This window comes from Salvelinus fontinalis, chromosome 2 (genome assembly GCF_029448725.1).
Source record: "Salvelinus fontinalis isolate EN_2023a chromosome 2, ASM2944872v1, whole genome shotgun sequence".
Classification (NCBI taxonomy): Eukaryota; Metazoa; Chordata; class Actinopteri; order Salmoniformes; family Salmonidae; genus Salvelinus; species Salvelinus fontinalis.
The window spans coordinates 23100882-23118126 of NC_074666.1; positions in this window are offsets into that span (position 1 = coordinate 23100882).

Sequence of the window (17245 nt, forward strand, 5' to 3'; positions counted from 1 at the left end):
AATTGGCTGTGTGGCATCAGGGTGTGAATCAAGCAGCTGAGAAGAGATGTGTTCAGGGAAGTTCATTCCTTTACATCTGCATGTCTTCTTCTTTTCACCGCCGATTGGTACTTAAGTGGGCAAAGGGTACTGGGAAGACGATAGGGCTCTAAGTCAGTTCTCTCCAAGTGTGAACTATATCAAATCAAAACACATTTGATTGGTCACATACACTACCGGTCAAAAGTTTAGGGTCACTTAGAAATGGTCCATTAAAATAACATCACATTGATCAGAAATACAGTGTAGACATTGTTAATGTTGTAAATGATTATTGTAGCTGGAAACGGCAGATTTCTTAATGGAATACCTACATAGGCGTACAGAGGCCCATTTTCAGCAAACCTTAATCCTGTGTTCCAATGGCATGTTGTGTTAGCTAATCCAAGTTTATCATTTTAAAAGGCTAATTGATCATTAGAAAACCCTTTTTCAATTATGTTAGCACAGCTGAAAACTGTGTGCTGATTAAAGAAGCAATAAAACTGGCCTTCTTTGGACTAGTTGAGTATCTGGAGCATCAGCATTTGTGGGTTCGATTACAGGCTCAACATGGCCAGAAACAAATTACTTTCTTCTGAAACTCGTAAGTCTATTCTTGTTCTGAGAAATGAAGGCTATTCCATGCGAGAAATTGCTAAGCAACTGGACATTTCTAAGTGACCCCAAACTTTTGAGTGGTAGTGTACACATGGTTAGCAGATGTTAATGCGAGTGTAGCAAAATGCTTGTGCTTCTAGTTCCGACAGTGCAGTAATATCTAACAAGTGATCTAGCAATTCCACAATAACTACCTAATACACACAAATCTAAAGGGATGGAATAAGACCGAGCGGCATAGGCAAGATGCAATAGATGGTATAAAATACAGTATATACATATGAGATGAATATGTAATATATGTAAACATTATTAAACTGGCATTATTAAAGTGACTATTGGTCATTTTGTTATAGTGGCAAATGATTTTGAGTCTGTATGTGGGCAGCAGCCTCTTTGTGTTTAGTGATGGCTGTTTAACAGTCTGATGGCCTTGAGAAAGAAGCTGTTTATCAGTCTATCGGTTCCAGCTTTGATGCACCTGTACTGACCTTGCCTTCTGGGTGGTAGCGGGGTGAACAGGCAGTGGCTCGGGTGGTTGTTGTCCTTGATGATCTTTTTGGCCTTCCTGTGACATCGGGTGCTGTAGGTGTCCTGGAGGCCTTTTAGTTTGCCCCCGGTGATGTGTTGTTTAGACCGCACCACCCTCTGGAGATCCTTGCAGTTGTGGGCGGTGCAGTTGCCATACCAGACGGTGATACAACCCGACAGGATGCTCTCAAATGTGCATCTGTAAAAGTTTGTGAGGGTTTTAGGTGACAAGCCACATTTTTTATCAATGACCACTCAGATGAGTGGCATCTCCGTCATCATGTTGTCAGCAAGGCCCAAGCTGGTCATGAAAGTGCAAACGCTATCCCTCTAATTTATCTCTCCATCAGGGATGAATGCCTGGTACAGGCAACCTGAATGTGAAAACATCCTGACAGGTGGAAAAGAGCTCTAAGGAGACCCTTCATGTTCAATAGCCAGACCCTCATGGAATGCTGGTCTCGTAGAGGCATTTGGAAAGTCTGCCTGGAATGAGAAACATGTTCCTGGATCTCTACCATTCTCTCTCTCTCTCCATCTCTCTGAGTCTTTCACCCTCAGTGTATCTTGCCTGCCAGACTTTATGGAATATATTCAGTATTCAGAGACAAGGAGCCGACAAAATGAAGTAGGTTGTTTGAGGGAACTTCTTGGTAACCTACCTCAAGGTATAGACACCTCAAAGTTAAATTGTTTGTTTTATTTTGAAATTGGCTCAATTTGTGTGTTTTTTTCAAGTTCAGTTTGTTTTGTTTCTCTGAGCAGCATTTGTTTGGTTCAGAGACTAAGATTTGTGCTTGTTTATATGTTGGTTGGTGAATGAACCCTACATAAAGATATGCATTTGTGTGCGTGCAAGTGTTTGTCTGTGTTTGCCTGTATCTAGATGTAGCCTATAAACAGCTGTTTTCCCATCTCTACCTGTGACAGTGACAGATTTCTGTGTGACTCCTGCAGGTGATCTCCACAGCCTCGCCACTCATCCCTACCATGTCACACAGCTAACACTCAGTCTCATCAGGTATTCATGGCAGCATGCTGGACATTAGTGCCGTATGAAGACTCTCAGTGCTTCTACTCCTATGGATCCTCGCTAATTGGTGTGTAGGAGACTCTATTTGCTTTATGAATCTCCCCCAGCCCATTTGATAGCCCAGCCCAAGTCATGAATGTGTAAGGACCGATGCCGGAGAAGAGAAGCAGGTACGGGGAGTTGAACATTTAATGAGGAACAGACATGGAACAAGACAGGAAAATCTTCAGCACACGGGTAACACAACGACATATGAACATTAATGCTGAAGCTGGGAACAGAGCGGGGGAACAGACAGATATAGGGGAGGTAATGACAGAGGTGATTGAGTCTAGGTGAGTCCAATAATTGCTGTTGCGCATTACGGGGGATGGCAGGTGTGCGTAATGATGGTGGCAGGAGTGTGTAATGCTGGGGAGCCTGGCGCGGGGGAAGAGCGGGAGCAGGCGTGACACTTTTGAGATTTAGAGACTACAAAAATAATACAAGGATTTCTCTTGTACTCTGATCATTTAATTACAGTGTTTGTGTCAGTGTCGGTGGGGATGCTCATATGCGGCCAAGGGTCAGGCTGGACATTCAACTAGTATTCCTGTCACATCCACACATTGAGGAGGCCATTAACCACTGAGAGTGACACAGTGGTAGGCTGTCTCTGTCGAGCCATTGGACGCCTGTGTGTGACAATCAATCATGGTAATAGGCACAACAGACTGACAGATGCCTGATGGGTGTTGAAACTAAATACGCTGTCATTGGGCCAGGAAAGGGAGCCAAGCTTAATTAACCAGCCTCCCCAAAGAGTCAGATCTAAATTCACTTCTCCCTGGTTCCTGCTATGCTTGTCTGTTTTCTGATGGACTTGAGGAATATATTCCTGGATGGTTAGCTAATAACTCTATTTCCTCCAGTGTGTTTAATTCCCCGTGTTTTATGTTGTTTTCACATTTTCAAGTGTTTTCATGAGTTAGGGAAGGAAAAGTTTGCACACCTTGAAGTGTTTGGCGAAGCATACTGAATAATTGAAAACAGAAACTCTTGCACACTGGCTGGCATCAGTTTAAAACAATGTTTTGGTCAGTAAACCTTCATAAGGGTTCACAAGTGTTAGTGTTTCAAGTTTAATGAGAACATACAGAACTGTGGGCCAAATTCAATTCGTCCTGGGGTAGGCTATGTCCTGGATAAGCCATGTTATGCTTGTTGCACATTTCGATTCATGTAGCTCGCCAAAACAATGTCTACAGGGTGAAACAAAAAACATGAACAGCAAGTCAATATAAACCTGCTTTCTCGTAACACAGCAAGAACTGTCATCGACTTACAATGTTATAGGTTACAGCTTTTAATTGGCCTATGGGTTAGTGTTGAGCAACTGAGAGTGTTGGCCTCTGACAGATGCTACTCTACACAAGGTTGTGTATAATGGCTTTACCTTTTTTACTTTTTGGTCTGCATATTGGGACATCTTGGCATGAACATTCTCTTAACCTGTCTAGGATCAGCGTGGCGCTAGCGGCACACCCCCCCCCCCCCACTGAAAAACCAGTGCCGCGAAATTCAAAAAAAATATTTTTTTAAAATATTTAACTTTCACACATTAAAGTCCAATACAGCTAATGAAAGACACAGATCTTATGAATCCAGTCAACATTTCCGATTTTTAAAATGTTTTACAGGGAAGACACAATATGTAAAGATGTACATCTATTACCTAAAAACACATTAGCATAATCCACCATCTTTTATTTGTCCACCAACACCAGTAGCCATCACCAATTCGGCTAAACTAAGATATTTATAGCCCCTAACCAACAAAAAAACTCATTAGATGACAGTCTGATAACATATTTATGGTATGGGATAGGTTTTGTTAGAAAAAAGTGCATATTTCAGGTAGATGGCATAGTTTACAATTGCACCCACCATCACAAATGGACTAGAATAATTACAATGAGCAACGTGTTTACCTAACTACTAATCATCAAACATTTCGTAAAAATACACAGCATACACGAATCGAAAGACACAGATCCTGTGAATACAGACAATATTTCAGATTTTCTAAGTGTCTTACAGCGAAAACACAATAAATCGTTATATTAGCTTAGCACATAGCAATTAGCAGCCCAGCATTGATTCTAGCCAAAGTGAGCGATAAAAGTCAACATCGCCAAAAGATATTAATTTTTTCACTAACCTTCTCAGAATTCTTCCGATGACACTCCTGTAACATCACATTACAACATGCATATACAGTTTGATCGAAAATGTTTATATTTAGCCACCAAAATCATGGTTAGACAATGTGAAATGTAGACAAGCTGGTAAAGAAAACGTCCTTGCGCCACTTAGACAGTGATCTACTCTTATACATAAATACTCATAAACGTGACTAAAAAATATAGGGTGGACAGGGATTGATAGACAATTTAATTCTTAATACAATTGCGTTATTACATTTTTTAATTTATCCTTACTTTTCAATACAGTTTGCGCCAAGCGAAGCTACGTCAAAAAACATGGCGTCCTAAGCCACTAAAATGTTTCGACAGAAACACGATTTATCATAATAAAAATGTCCTACCTTGAGCTGTTCTTCCATCAGTATCTTGGGCAAAGGATCCTTTCTTGGGAGAAATCGTCTTTTGGTGGAAAGCTGTCCTCTTGCCATGTGGAAATGTCAACTACGTTCGGGATGAACTGAAAAGCGTGCCCAACTTTTCACATCGTTGCAAAAATAAATGTCCCAAAATCGCACTAAACGGATATAAATTGCTATAAAACGCTTTAAATTAACTACTTTGTGATGTTTGTAACTCCTATAACGAGTGAAAAGATGACCGGAGAAATATAACAGGCTAAACTAACGCTTGGAACAGGAGAGGGTCGGTGTCTTCCACGCGCGTTACGCAGCAAGAAAAGACTTGCTAGCTAAAGGTTTTTTTCATTTGTAGGGCCTGTGAACGAGCAATCGAGCCCGTTGGAATCGTCATCACGTAAAGGCATCCAGGGGAAGACGTAAGAAGTGTCCGTATAGTCATAGCAACGACAGTGCCCTTTTAAATGACTTCAGAAAAGTGGCCAACGTTTCTCAAATCTGACTCCATGTCAGGGAAATTGCTGTAGAATGGGCTCTGTTCCACTTAGAGACAAAATTTCAACTCCTATAGAAACTATAGACTGTTTTCTATCCAATAATAATAATAATATGCATATTGTACGATCAAGGATTTTGTGGGAAGCCGTTTAAAAAATTAGCCACATTAGCATAAATAGTCTAAACAGCGCCCCCATCCCCAACAGGTTAAGAATGTTGCTTCCTGGGCCTCCCGGGTGGCGCAGTGGTCTAGGGCACTGCATCGCAGTGCTAACTGCGCCACCAGAGTCTCTGGGTTCGCGCCCAGGCTCTGTCGCAGCCGGCCGCGACCGGGAGGTCCGTGGGGCGACGCACAATTGGCATAGCGTCTTCCGGGGTAGGGAGGGTTTGGCCGGTAGGGATATCCTTGTCTCATCGCGCTCCAGCGACTCCTGTGGCGGGCCGGGCGCAGTGCGCGCCAACCAAGGGGGCCAGGTACACGGTGTTTCCTCCGACACATTGGTGCGGCTGGCTTCCGGGTTGGAGGCGCGCTGTGTTAACCTGTCTAGGATCAGCGTGGCGCTAGCGGCACACCCCCCCCCCCCCCCCCACTGAAAAACCAGTGCCGCGAAATTCAAAAAAAAATTTTTTTTTAAATATTTAACTTTCACACATTAAAGTCCAATACAGCTAATGAAAGACACAGATCTTGTGAATCCAGTCAACATTTCCGATTTTTAAAATGTTTTACAGGGAAGACACAATATGTAAAGATGTACATCTATTACCTAAAAACACATTAGCATAATCCACCATCTTTTATTTGTCCACCAACACCAGTAGCCATCACCAATTCGGCTAAACTAAGATATTTATAGCCCCTAACCAACAAAAAAACTCATTAGATGACAGTCTGATAACATATTTATGGTATGGGATAGGTTTTGTTAGAAAAAAGTGCATATTTCAGGTAGATGGCATAGGTTACAATTGCACCCACCGTCACAAATGGAATAGAAAAACTACTTAGAGCAACGTGTTTACCTACTTACTAATCATCAAACATTTCGTAAAAATACACAGCATACACGAATCGAAAGACACAGATCCTGTGAATACAGACAATATTTCAGATTTTCTAAGTGTCTTACAGCGAAAACACAATAAATCGTTATATTAGCTTAGCACATAGCAATTAGCAGCCCAGCATTGATTCTAGCCAAAGTGAGCGATAAAAGTCAACATCGCCAAAAGATATTAATTTTTTCACTAACCTTCTCAGAATTCTTCCGATGACACTCCTGTAACATCACATTACAACATGCATATACAGTTTGATCGAAAATGTTTATATTTAGCCACCAAAATCATGGTTAGACAATGTGAAATGTAGACAAGCTGGTAAAGAAAAAGTCCTTGCGCCACTTAGACAGTGATCTACTCTTATACATAAATACTCATAAACGTGACTAAAAAATATAGGGTGGACAGGGATTGATAGACAATTTAATTCTTAATACAATTGCGTTATTACATTTTTTAATTTATCCTTACTTTTCAATACAGTTTGCGCCAAGCGAAGCTACGTCAAAAAACATGGCGTCCTAAGCCACTAAAATGTTTCGACAGAAACACGATTTATCATAATAAAAATGTCCTACCTTGAGCTGTTCTTCCATCAGTATCTTGGGCAAAGGATCCTTTCTTGGGAGGAATCGTCTTTTGGTGGAAAGCTGTCCTCTTGCCATGTGAAAATGCCAACTGCGTTCGGGATGAACTGAAAGCGTGCCCACCTATTCACAGCGTTAAAGAAATAAATGTCCCAAAATCGCACTAAACGGATATAAATTGCTATAAAACGCTTTAAATTAACTACCTTATGATGTTTTTAACTCCTATAACGAGTGAAAAGATGACCGGAGAAATATAACAGGCTAAACTAACGCTTGGAACAGGAGAGGGTCGGTGTCCTCCACGCGCGTTACGCAGCAAGAAAAGACTTGCTAGCTACAGGGTTTTTTCATTTGTAGTGCCTGTGAACGCGCAATCGACCCCATTGGAATCGTCATCACGTAAAGGCATCCAGGGGAAGACGTAAGAAGTGTCCGTATAGTCATAGCAATGACAGTGCCCTTTTAACTGACTTCAGAAGAGTGGCCAACATTTCTCAAATCTGACTCCATGTCAGGGAAATTGCTGTAGAATGGGCTCTGTTCCACTTAGAGACAAAATTTCAACTCCTATAGAAACTATAGACTGTTTTCTATCCAATAATAATAATAATATGCATATTGTACGATCAAGGATTTTGTGGGAAGCCGTTTCAAAAATTAGCCAAATTAGCATAAATAGTCTAAACAGCGCCCCCATCCCCAACAGGTTAAGAAGCAGTACGGCTGGTTGGGTTGTGCTTCGGAGGACGCATGGCTTTCGACCTTCGTCTCTCCCGAGCCCGTACAGGAGTTGTAGCGATGAGACAAGGTAGTAATTACTAGCGATTGGATACCACGAAAATTGGGGAGAAAATGGGATAAAAATTTAAATAAATAAAAAAAATAAAAAAAAATAAAAAAGAATGTTGCTTCCTGCACAAAACAGTGAACTTGTGCATAAACCGTTAGCCCTTGGGTATCTTGTCTGCCACTAAAGTCAATTATGTATTATGTATGTATGGAATTACCATTCCACCTATTCCACTTCAGCATTTACCATGAGCCTGTCCTGCCCAATTAAGGTGCCACAAACCTTCTGTGGAAACTTTGAGTCCAAGCACTCATGGGGGATTTCCTCAAACTACCATGCCTTCACAAGGGCGTAATAAGCAGCATGTAAAAAAGCCACGTCATCTCATGGCCGCTTGGCTAAACCAACAAGGCTCGTCATTTAACAGATGGCAAAAATGTTTGGTATTAAGGCACGTGAAAGTTCACATGTTCGAGAAAGGATTTCTGACCAAAAAAAAACATTTTGATCAAAAACAATGTTGAACTTCAAACGGCTCTCATGTGAAGTCGTGACTTATGACATATGCCTAGTTTCCTGAAGCGGATGACAAATATAAACATAACATGTAAAGTGTTGGTTCCAGGTTTCATGAGCTGAAATAAAATATCTTAGAAATGTGTGCACAAATTTGTTTACATCCTTGTTAGTGAGCATTTCTCCTTTCCCAAGATAATCCATCCACCCGACAGGTGTGGCATATCAAGACGCTGATGTGTTTTATCACACAACACAATGCCACTGATGTCTCAAGTATGCTATTAGCATACTGACTGCAGGAATGTCCACCAGAACTGTTGCCAGATAATTGAATGTTCATTTCTCTACCATTAGCCGGCACCAATGTCGTTTTAGAGAATTTTGCATTACATTCAACCGGCCTTACAACCGCAGACCACGTGTAACCACGCCAGCCAAGTACCTCCACATCCGGCTTCTTCACCTGCGGGATCGTCTGAGACCAGCCATCTGGACAGTTTATCCTGTCTGGGACTGGGGTTCCGCTAGCGGAACTCCTCCCACATTCCACTGAAAAGGCAGAGCGCGAAATTCAAAAAAAATATTTTTTAGAAATATTTAACTTTCACACATTAACTTTTACTGCCTCAGAAACCCGGATCCGGGAGCACCCCCCACCACCCCCCCACTGACTAGCATAGCTAGCATAGCGTCACAAGTAAATTGTAGCTTCTAAATATCATTAAATCATACGTCCAAGACACCTAATGAAAGATACAGATCTTGTGAATAAAGCCACCATTTCAGATTTTTAAAATGTTTTACAGGGAAGACAAAATATGTAAATCTATTAGCTTACCACGTTAGCAAAAGACACCATTTTTCTTTGTCCACCATTTTTTCTCAACACCAGTAGCTATCACCAATTCGGCCAAATAAAAATATTGATAGCCACTAACCAAGAAAAAACCTCATCAGATGACAGTCTGATAACATATTTATGGTATAGGATAGGTTTTGTTAGAAAAATGTGCATATTTCAGGTATAAATCATAGTTTTCAATTGCACCCACCATCACAACTCGACTAGAATAAATACACAGAGCAACGTGTATTACCTAATTACTAATCATAAAACATTTCTTAAAAATACACAGCTCACAGCAATGGAAAGACACAGATCTTGTGAATTCAGACAATATTTCAGATGTTCTAAGTGTTTTACAGCGAAAACACAATAAATCGTTATATTAGCATACCACATGTGCAAACGTTACCAGAGCATTGATTCTAGCCAAAGAGAGCGATAACGTAATCATTGCCAAAATATATTAATTTTTTCATTAACCTTCTCAGAATTCTTCAGATGACACTCCTGTAACATCATATTACAACATACATATAGAGTTTGTTCGAAAATGTGCATATTTAGCCACCAAAATCATGGTTAGACAATGAGAAAAGTAGCCCAGCTGGTCAGAAAATGTCGTGCGCCATATTAGACAGTGATCTAGTCTTATACAGAAATACTCATAAACTTGACTAAAAAATACAGGGTGGACAGCGATTGATAGACAATTTAATTCTTAATACAATCGCTGAATTACATTTTTTAAATTATCCTTACTTTTCAATACAGGTTGCGCCAAGCGAAGCTATACCAAACAAAATGGCGGCATAAGCGTTTAACATTTTTCAACAGAAACACGATTTATCATAATAAATTGTTCTTACTATGAGCTGTTCTTCCATCAGAATATTGGGCAATGAATCCTTTCTTGGGTCTAATCGTCTTTTGGTCGAAAGCTGTCCTCTTGCCATGTGGAAATGCCCACTAACGTTCGGCATGAACTGGAAACGTGCCCAGCGGTTCAAAGTGTCTCAGAAAGAAATGCCTCAAAATCGCACTAAACGGATATAAATTTCTATAAAACGGTTTAAATTAACTACCTTATGATGTTTTTAACACCTATAACGAGTAAAAACATGACCGGAGAAATATTACTGGCTAAACAACAGGTTGGAAGGAGGCGAGTCCGACGTCCATCGTGCGTCAGGCGCAGAGACGAAAAGAAAGCTACTTCCGGTCATTGGTGTTTTATACAGGCCCTGATTGCGCAATCGACTCCATTCAAAGCGTCACCCCTTACTGACATCTAGAGGAAGACGTAGGCAGTGTTTGTATCCTCATAGCATTTACAGGGACCTTACAACTGACCTGGGAACAGGGGCCAAGATTTCTGAAATCTCACTCCATGTCAGGGAAAGTGCTGTAGAATGAGTTCTGTTTCACTCAGAGACATAATTCCAACGGTTATAGAAACTAGAGAGTGTTTTCTATCCAATAATAATAATAATATGCATATTGTTCGAGCAAGAATTGAGTAGGAAGCCGTTTAAATTGGACACGTTTTCCAGAAAAAGTGACAACAGCACCCCCTGTCCTCATCAGGTTATGAAACTGTGGGTTTGCACAACCGAAGAATTTCTGCACAAACTGTCAGAAACCGTTTCAGGGACGCTCATCTGTGTGCTTGTTGTTTTCACCAGGGTCTTGACCCGACTGCAGTTTGGCGTCGTAACTTCAGTGTGGAAAACGCTCACCTTCAATAGTCACTGGCACGCTGGAAAAGTGTGCTCTTCGTGGATGAATCCCGGTTTTAACTGTAATGGGCAGATGACAGACAGCAGTGTATGGCGTCGTGTGGGCGAGTGGTTTGCTGATATCTTCACGCATGAATACCGGTTTCAACTGTAACGGGCAGATGGCAGACAGCAGTGTATGGCATCATGTGGGAAAGTGGTTTGCTGATGTCAACGTTGTGAACAGAGTGCCCCATGGTGGCGGTGGGATTATGATATGGGCAAACATAGGCTACGGACAACGAACAGAATTGCATTTTATTTTGGAATGCTCTGGATCAATGTGTATTCCCGCCAATGTCCAGCAACTTCGCACAGCCATTGAAGAGGAGTGGGACAACATTCCACAGACCACAATAAAAAGCCTGATCAACTCTATGCAAAAGAGATGAGGCCTAATGAATTTATATCAATTGACTGATTACCTTATATGTAGTGTAACTCAGTAAAGTATTTGAAATTGTTGCATTGCTGCGTTCATATTTTTGTTCAGTGTACTTTCAAATGGTTTGTTTGGAACTGTTTGGTTCACTGTGATCAAGTCTGAGCAAAAACAGAACCCCTACTAAGCTAATAGAACAGAGGAGAGCTTACAGTCCCAAACGTTTCTATGATCAATGCAGTGTGTATCTGGAGTCTTGGTGCAGGGAAGCAGCAGAAGAAAGAAGCTGGCACAGGGGAACTATCACAGAGAGTGTTGAGAGTCTGGTCACAGCTGTATTGCTTTGAGAGGCTGGATCAATACCATTTCTGAGACCAATTTTACAGTTCTGTGGGTCAGTCACCTCTCAAGTAATGAAGCTGTTCACTTCTCAGCCACAGAGGAGAGGCATTGATGACATGAGGTTACACACAAGAGTGATCTTTAAGATCTGCATTTCATAAATTGTATCAATACTTTACTTTGTTCTACGATTTCTGTATAGATGAGTGGCATAAAAGGTGGGTTAGGGGTAGGGTACTGGGGCCAGAGGTTCGGGGTAGAAATTAAGTTAGAGATAGTGTAACAGTTAAATGGTTTTTAGATTGGAATTAAAGATCAAAGCTTTACTCAAAGCACTGACATCAGCAGACAAAGCCAGTAAGTTGGAAGAGCTGCGGCACTAACGGCACATAACATATCCAGACCACGGTTTTGATGGCAATAGTGATGACTGGGTATGGGGCTCAGGAGTCAGCCTGGGAGTCATGGTCTCTCCTGGGAAGTTCAAGTGAGGGCACAGAGCAAACTTTTCTTCCAGCCAGGTAGCCGCTGTAGCAAATCTCAGCCAGTCAAGAGTTCAAGAGCAGAAATGAAGCCAGATGGTCACAATAATGTCAGACCAGATTTGAAAGCCAGTGTGAGTAAGATGCCCAAAGTTCCTTGTGGTTGATGAAAACTGTTTCGACAATCAAATCAAATTATTTTAATTTGGTATTTTTTACAAACTTTGTTGCTTGAAGGCTGGTTGTATTATTATAATTGTTATGTGTTTTTCCCCTGTGAACATGTTTACCAACCTGTTCTGATTTACAGGTAAAGTCACATAACCCTGAATAAAGTTTGAATTCCCTCAGGGAATTTGGATGTCAAGTCCTTGTCATTGTCTATTACTGGAAGCCTGTCTAGTGTCTGTCACCCGGATGTCCATCAGAGTGTAACAGGACGTGACATGGCCATGAAATTGTCTGTTCTGGGGCGATGGAGATGAAAGACCATGTCATGGGACACTGAACATTTCAGTTACATTGCAAATAGTCAGTCCACCTGGTAAGATTCCAATGTATGGGATTGTGGGGGGCATAAAAACATGCAATGAAAATAGATTTGCCTTATAAAATGATGCAAAGTATGGAGGAATGTATACCAGCACACACATTCACTGAAAAGACGTATTGGAAAACGGTAATATTCTCCTCATCATGTGTAGTGCATGGGTCACCAAAATATATAAACGTTAGAATATGATGTTTTTGAATAACTTGAGTCAGGTAAGATATGTGGATATGGATATGATTTGGAAGCTAACCAATCATTAAGAGGCAAGCTAACCGCAACAGTAATCTCCCTGATGATTTCCCAAGTGTAATGTCCTTCGAGTGATAATCATATTGGACCTATTTTCTTATTCCATGTATCCAAGTCTCTCAAATACACACGCAATTTCATGGAAATTAAGAGGATGGGTGCCTTTTGAAATGTAAATTGGGTATGCAGATTTGGACTGAATCAAAGTCTGTCTCCCCAGCTGACATCGAGTGGAATAAGCTTTTCATGACCCATTACGCCTGTGCCAGTTGCAGACTACAGTCTCATTAAGGATGGGTTACAACTCCAGGACAGTTTTATTAGAGAGGAGGGAGCATCATAATCGTGACTTATGAAAACAAGCCACAAGCTTGAAAAGTTATTCTTCAGTCATAGTTGACAGGTATGGCCCAACAGAGATTCAAGCCCAGTGCCACGTGTGGAATACTAATGTTGACCCAACAGCTTTCTGTGGCTTTTGAGAAGCTTATAAAGAAGGCATCCTCCTGCTGTAAACCAAACTCAATGGGGTAAGCCTAGAGGCTATCAAGGATGTCTTCAATCTGCCATACTGTTAATAAAAGTAGTGTCTTTGTTTTGCAGACTGGTTGTGTTCCCTACAGGTTAAGTGATAGGCATCATAAAGCCATTGCCATTTGAAAATGTTTGTCTCTTAATTTTTTATTGAATGCATGTATTCTATTTGCATTTGTGTGATGTCAATGACAAGAGACAATGAGATGCTGACATTTGATGTTGAATTTAATACAGAGTGACACTAACATCCATGAAACATAATCGTTTCATGAAGTTCATCCTCAATGTTCATTTGTCAATATATCGCATAATAGCAAATCATTAACATTCAAGGCCAGATTAGTCTCATGAGGATGTTTGGACACTATGGTGAAAGGGCAAGTAAGGCTGATCTGTCCCTCATGTTAGACAGACGTAGGGTGTTAGGTTGGAATGTTATTGAAGCTAGCCACCCCAGACCCACTTAAACCCTCAACCTCAGACCTGCCTTCTGCAGTTGTACTTGAACAGGAAATCAAATCATATTTTATTGGTCACATACACATGTTTAGCAGATGCAGATGGGTATGGGGAAATGCTTGTGTTTCTAGCTCCGACAGTGCAGTAATATCTAACAAGTAATATCTAACAATTTCACAACATATACCCAATACACACAAATCTAAGTAAAGGAATGGAATTAAGAATATATAAATATATGGACGAGCAATGTCAGAGCGGCATAGACTAAGATGCAATAGAATAGAATAGAATAGAGTATATACATATGAGATGACTAATGCAAAATATGTAAACAATATTAAAGTGACTAGTGTTCAATTTATTAAAGTGGCCAGTGATTTCAAATCTATGAATATAGGCAGCAGCCTCTGATGTGCTAGTGATGACTATTTAACAGTCTGATGGCCTTGAGATAGAAGCTGTTTTTCAGTCTCTCGGTCCCAGCTTTGATGCACCTGTACTGACCTCACCTTCTGGATGATTCACCCCTGTGAACAGGCAGAGGCTCGGGTGGTTGTTGTCCTTGATGATCTTTTTGGCCTTCCTGTGACATTGGGTGCTATAGATGTCCTGGAGGGCAGGTAGTTTGCCCCCGGTGATGCGATGGGCAGACCGCACCACCCTCTGGAGAGCCCTGTGGTTGTGGGCGGTGCATTTGCCGTACCAGGCGGTGATTCAGGATGCTCTCAATTGTGCATCTGTAAAAGTTTGTGAGGGTTTTAGGTTCCAAGCCAAACAAACACAGTCAATGTCGATGCGCTTCATTCCATTTCCATTGTGAAGAGATGCAGCAATAAATCTTATCCTGTTAAGGAAATCTCCATCTTTTTTTATGCACTTAGCGCACTTGACTTGCTAAGATGTTTCCTAATGAATGGCCTGTGATTAATTTAGCAGGGCATAGTCATCCTGCGATACTCACTGAGAGTGACGACGGTTGGTCGGTTTGACACTTGATATTCCAATCATGCCACTCTGTTTTCTTCTCTGTGATGTAGAGATATCTGAACTACACGACTGAATGCTTCCCTGCATCAATCTATCAGCAGATATGGCCTAACTGGGTTCTGGTCTGTGTGTGTACGTGTGAGCTTATTGGCACACACAACACTAAAAGCCAACTCAAAATATGGTTCTTCCACAAATTTTTCTAAGAATAATTATGTGAGAAATCAGTAGACCATATAGGCATTGTGACATGCCGCAAGTTGATTACAAAGGCCAGTTGCCTCTTATGAATGTCAAACACAGAGTTTTGATGATGGCGAAAGGTTCTTTCACTTTGGTCATTCTAATTCATCTTTGTTAGGTTTCAAGGTTTATCCATAAATGAAATAGACAGCTCATTGTTCAGAAAAGAAAAGGCCACTTCACTTTTAAGTTTGTCTTTTGAATGAATGGCCTTCATTCAAAAGAAGCAGGTCCAATACTGTGTATAATACCTTAAGGTGTGGACATTAGGTATGTATCACCTCAGTATAGAGTGAGTAAATTAGGATAATTGCTATGAGTGTGTCGGAACTACGGCTCTGGCATCCCAAACGGTAACAGAGTATAAATCACTTTTAAAAAAGGCTGTTCTCTGCCAACATCTTACCTCATGCCCATAAAACTTCACCTGTCTCAGTAGTCCAATAAAATTCCTCTCTAATTAGATGATAATATCTTCTTCTTTTATTTAAGACCTAGGCTAGATTACTTTTAAATGAAACCCTTGTGAACTGTGCTTGGAATAAATCCCTGTTGTTTTTAATTAATGCATTATTAATCTGTTATTATGAAATGAATTATTAAATGCTTAGTTTATAGGTTTTAACTTCATCTGTTTGTCAAATGATCTGATAACAAGAATTACTTTGGCACTGTTTGAAGTTTGTTATGGCAAAAGGTGAAACACTGGACATAAAGATGTATGACCATTAAAGTTAGACCTTGGCCTCTTGACCTCTACGTGCTCTATTCAGTCTGTATCACTTGCAGATTGCACAATAGAAATGAAAAAGTAATTTCCGATTGAGCAGACAAATGCAGCGTTTACTGTGAATGCAGTCTCTGCTAACACATTGCCTTTAAATTTCAATCACGCTGTAACGCTGAACTTCTGCGATATGGATTGAATAGAGCCTTAGGACTCTGCACATTACTCTTCTAGGTCTAGCCATTACCCAACAAGGGAGGATGAGGATTCTTGAGGGAGTTAACCATCATGGCACTCAATCAACCGGCCCCTCCCTTATTTCCAAACGGCTTCCAGAACATCCTGTCTGTGCCATGGAAGGTATACCAGAAGTAGGTCAGGTAAAATCTCCACTCTGTACTAATGAATTCCCTCAGCATTGAGTTACCGTTACCGTTTTAGAAGTGCGCAATTTAAATGACTGGGCTAAAGCACGATGGGGAGCCGTAGTTAAAGCAGAGACAATCTACAGGTAGACGGGAGGACAGGAGATTACCAGAAGCGAGGCACTCTAAGAAACTAATCTGCCTCTGCATGCCAGACAAGCCTTGTGATACCTGGTGAATAGGCACAGAGGGAACGAATGTGCATTGAGGAGATTAATATTGCAGTCCCAAGGAAAGTCCAGACTGTTCATGAGCAGTATTTTAATAGCCCACATATATCCAATTCAGGCAGCTGTTATACAGTTATAAATCTTCCGCCTTGGCCAAAAGAATGGCACATCTTAATTGACAGGGCAGTATGCAGAGAATGTAAACATCTGCAGGTCAGAAAATCCCACTGCTGCACAGCGCTTAATATTATTGTGAGTATGTGACCAAGAAATACATACAGCGCCTTCAGAAAGTATTCATACCCATTGACTTATTTCACATTGTGTTGTGTTACAGCCTGCATTCAAAATTGAATACATAGATTTTTATTTTTCACCCATCTACACACAATACCCCATAATCACAAAGTGAAAACGTGACATTTTTGCAAATGGATTGAAAATGAAATACATAAATATCTAATTTACATAAGTATTCACACCGCTGAGTCAATACTTTGTAGAAGCACCTTTGGAAGCAATTACAGCTGTGAGTCTTTCTGGCTAAGTCTCTAAGAGCTTTCCACACCTGGATTGTGCAACATATGCACATGATTATTTTCAAACTTCTTCAAGCTCTGTCAAATTGGTTGTTGATCAATGCTAGACAACAATTTTGAAGGTCTTGCCATAGACTTTAAAGCAGATTTAAATCAAAACTGTAACTCGGCCACTCAGGAACATTCACTGTCTTCTTGGTAAGCAACATCAGTGTAGATTTGGCCTTGCGTTTTAGGTTATTGTCCTGCTGAAAGGTGAAT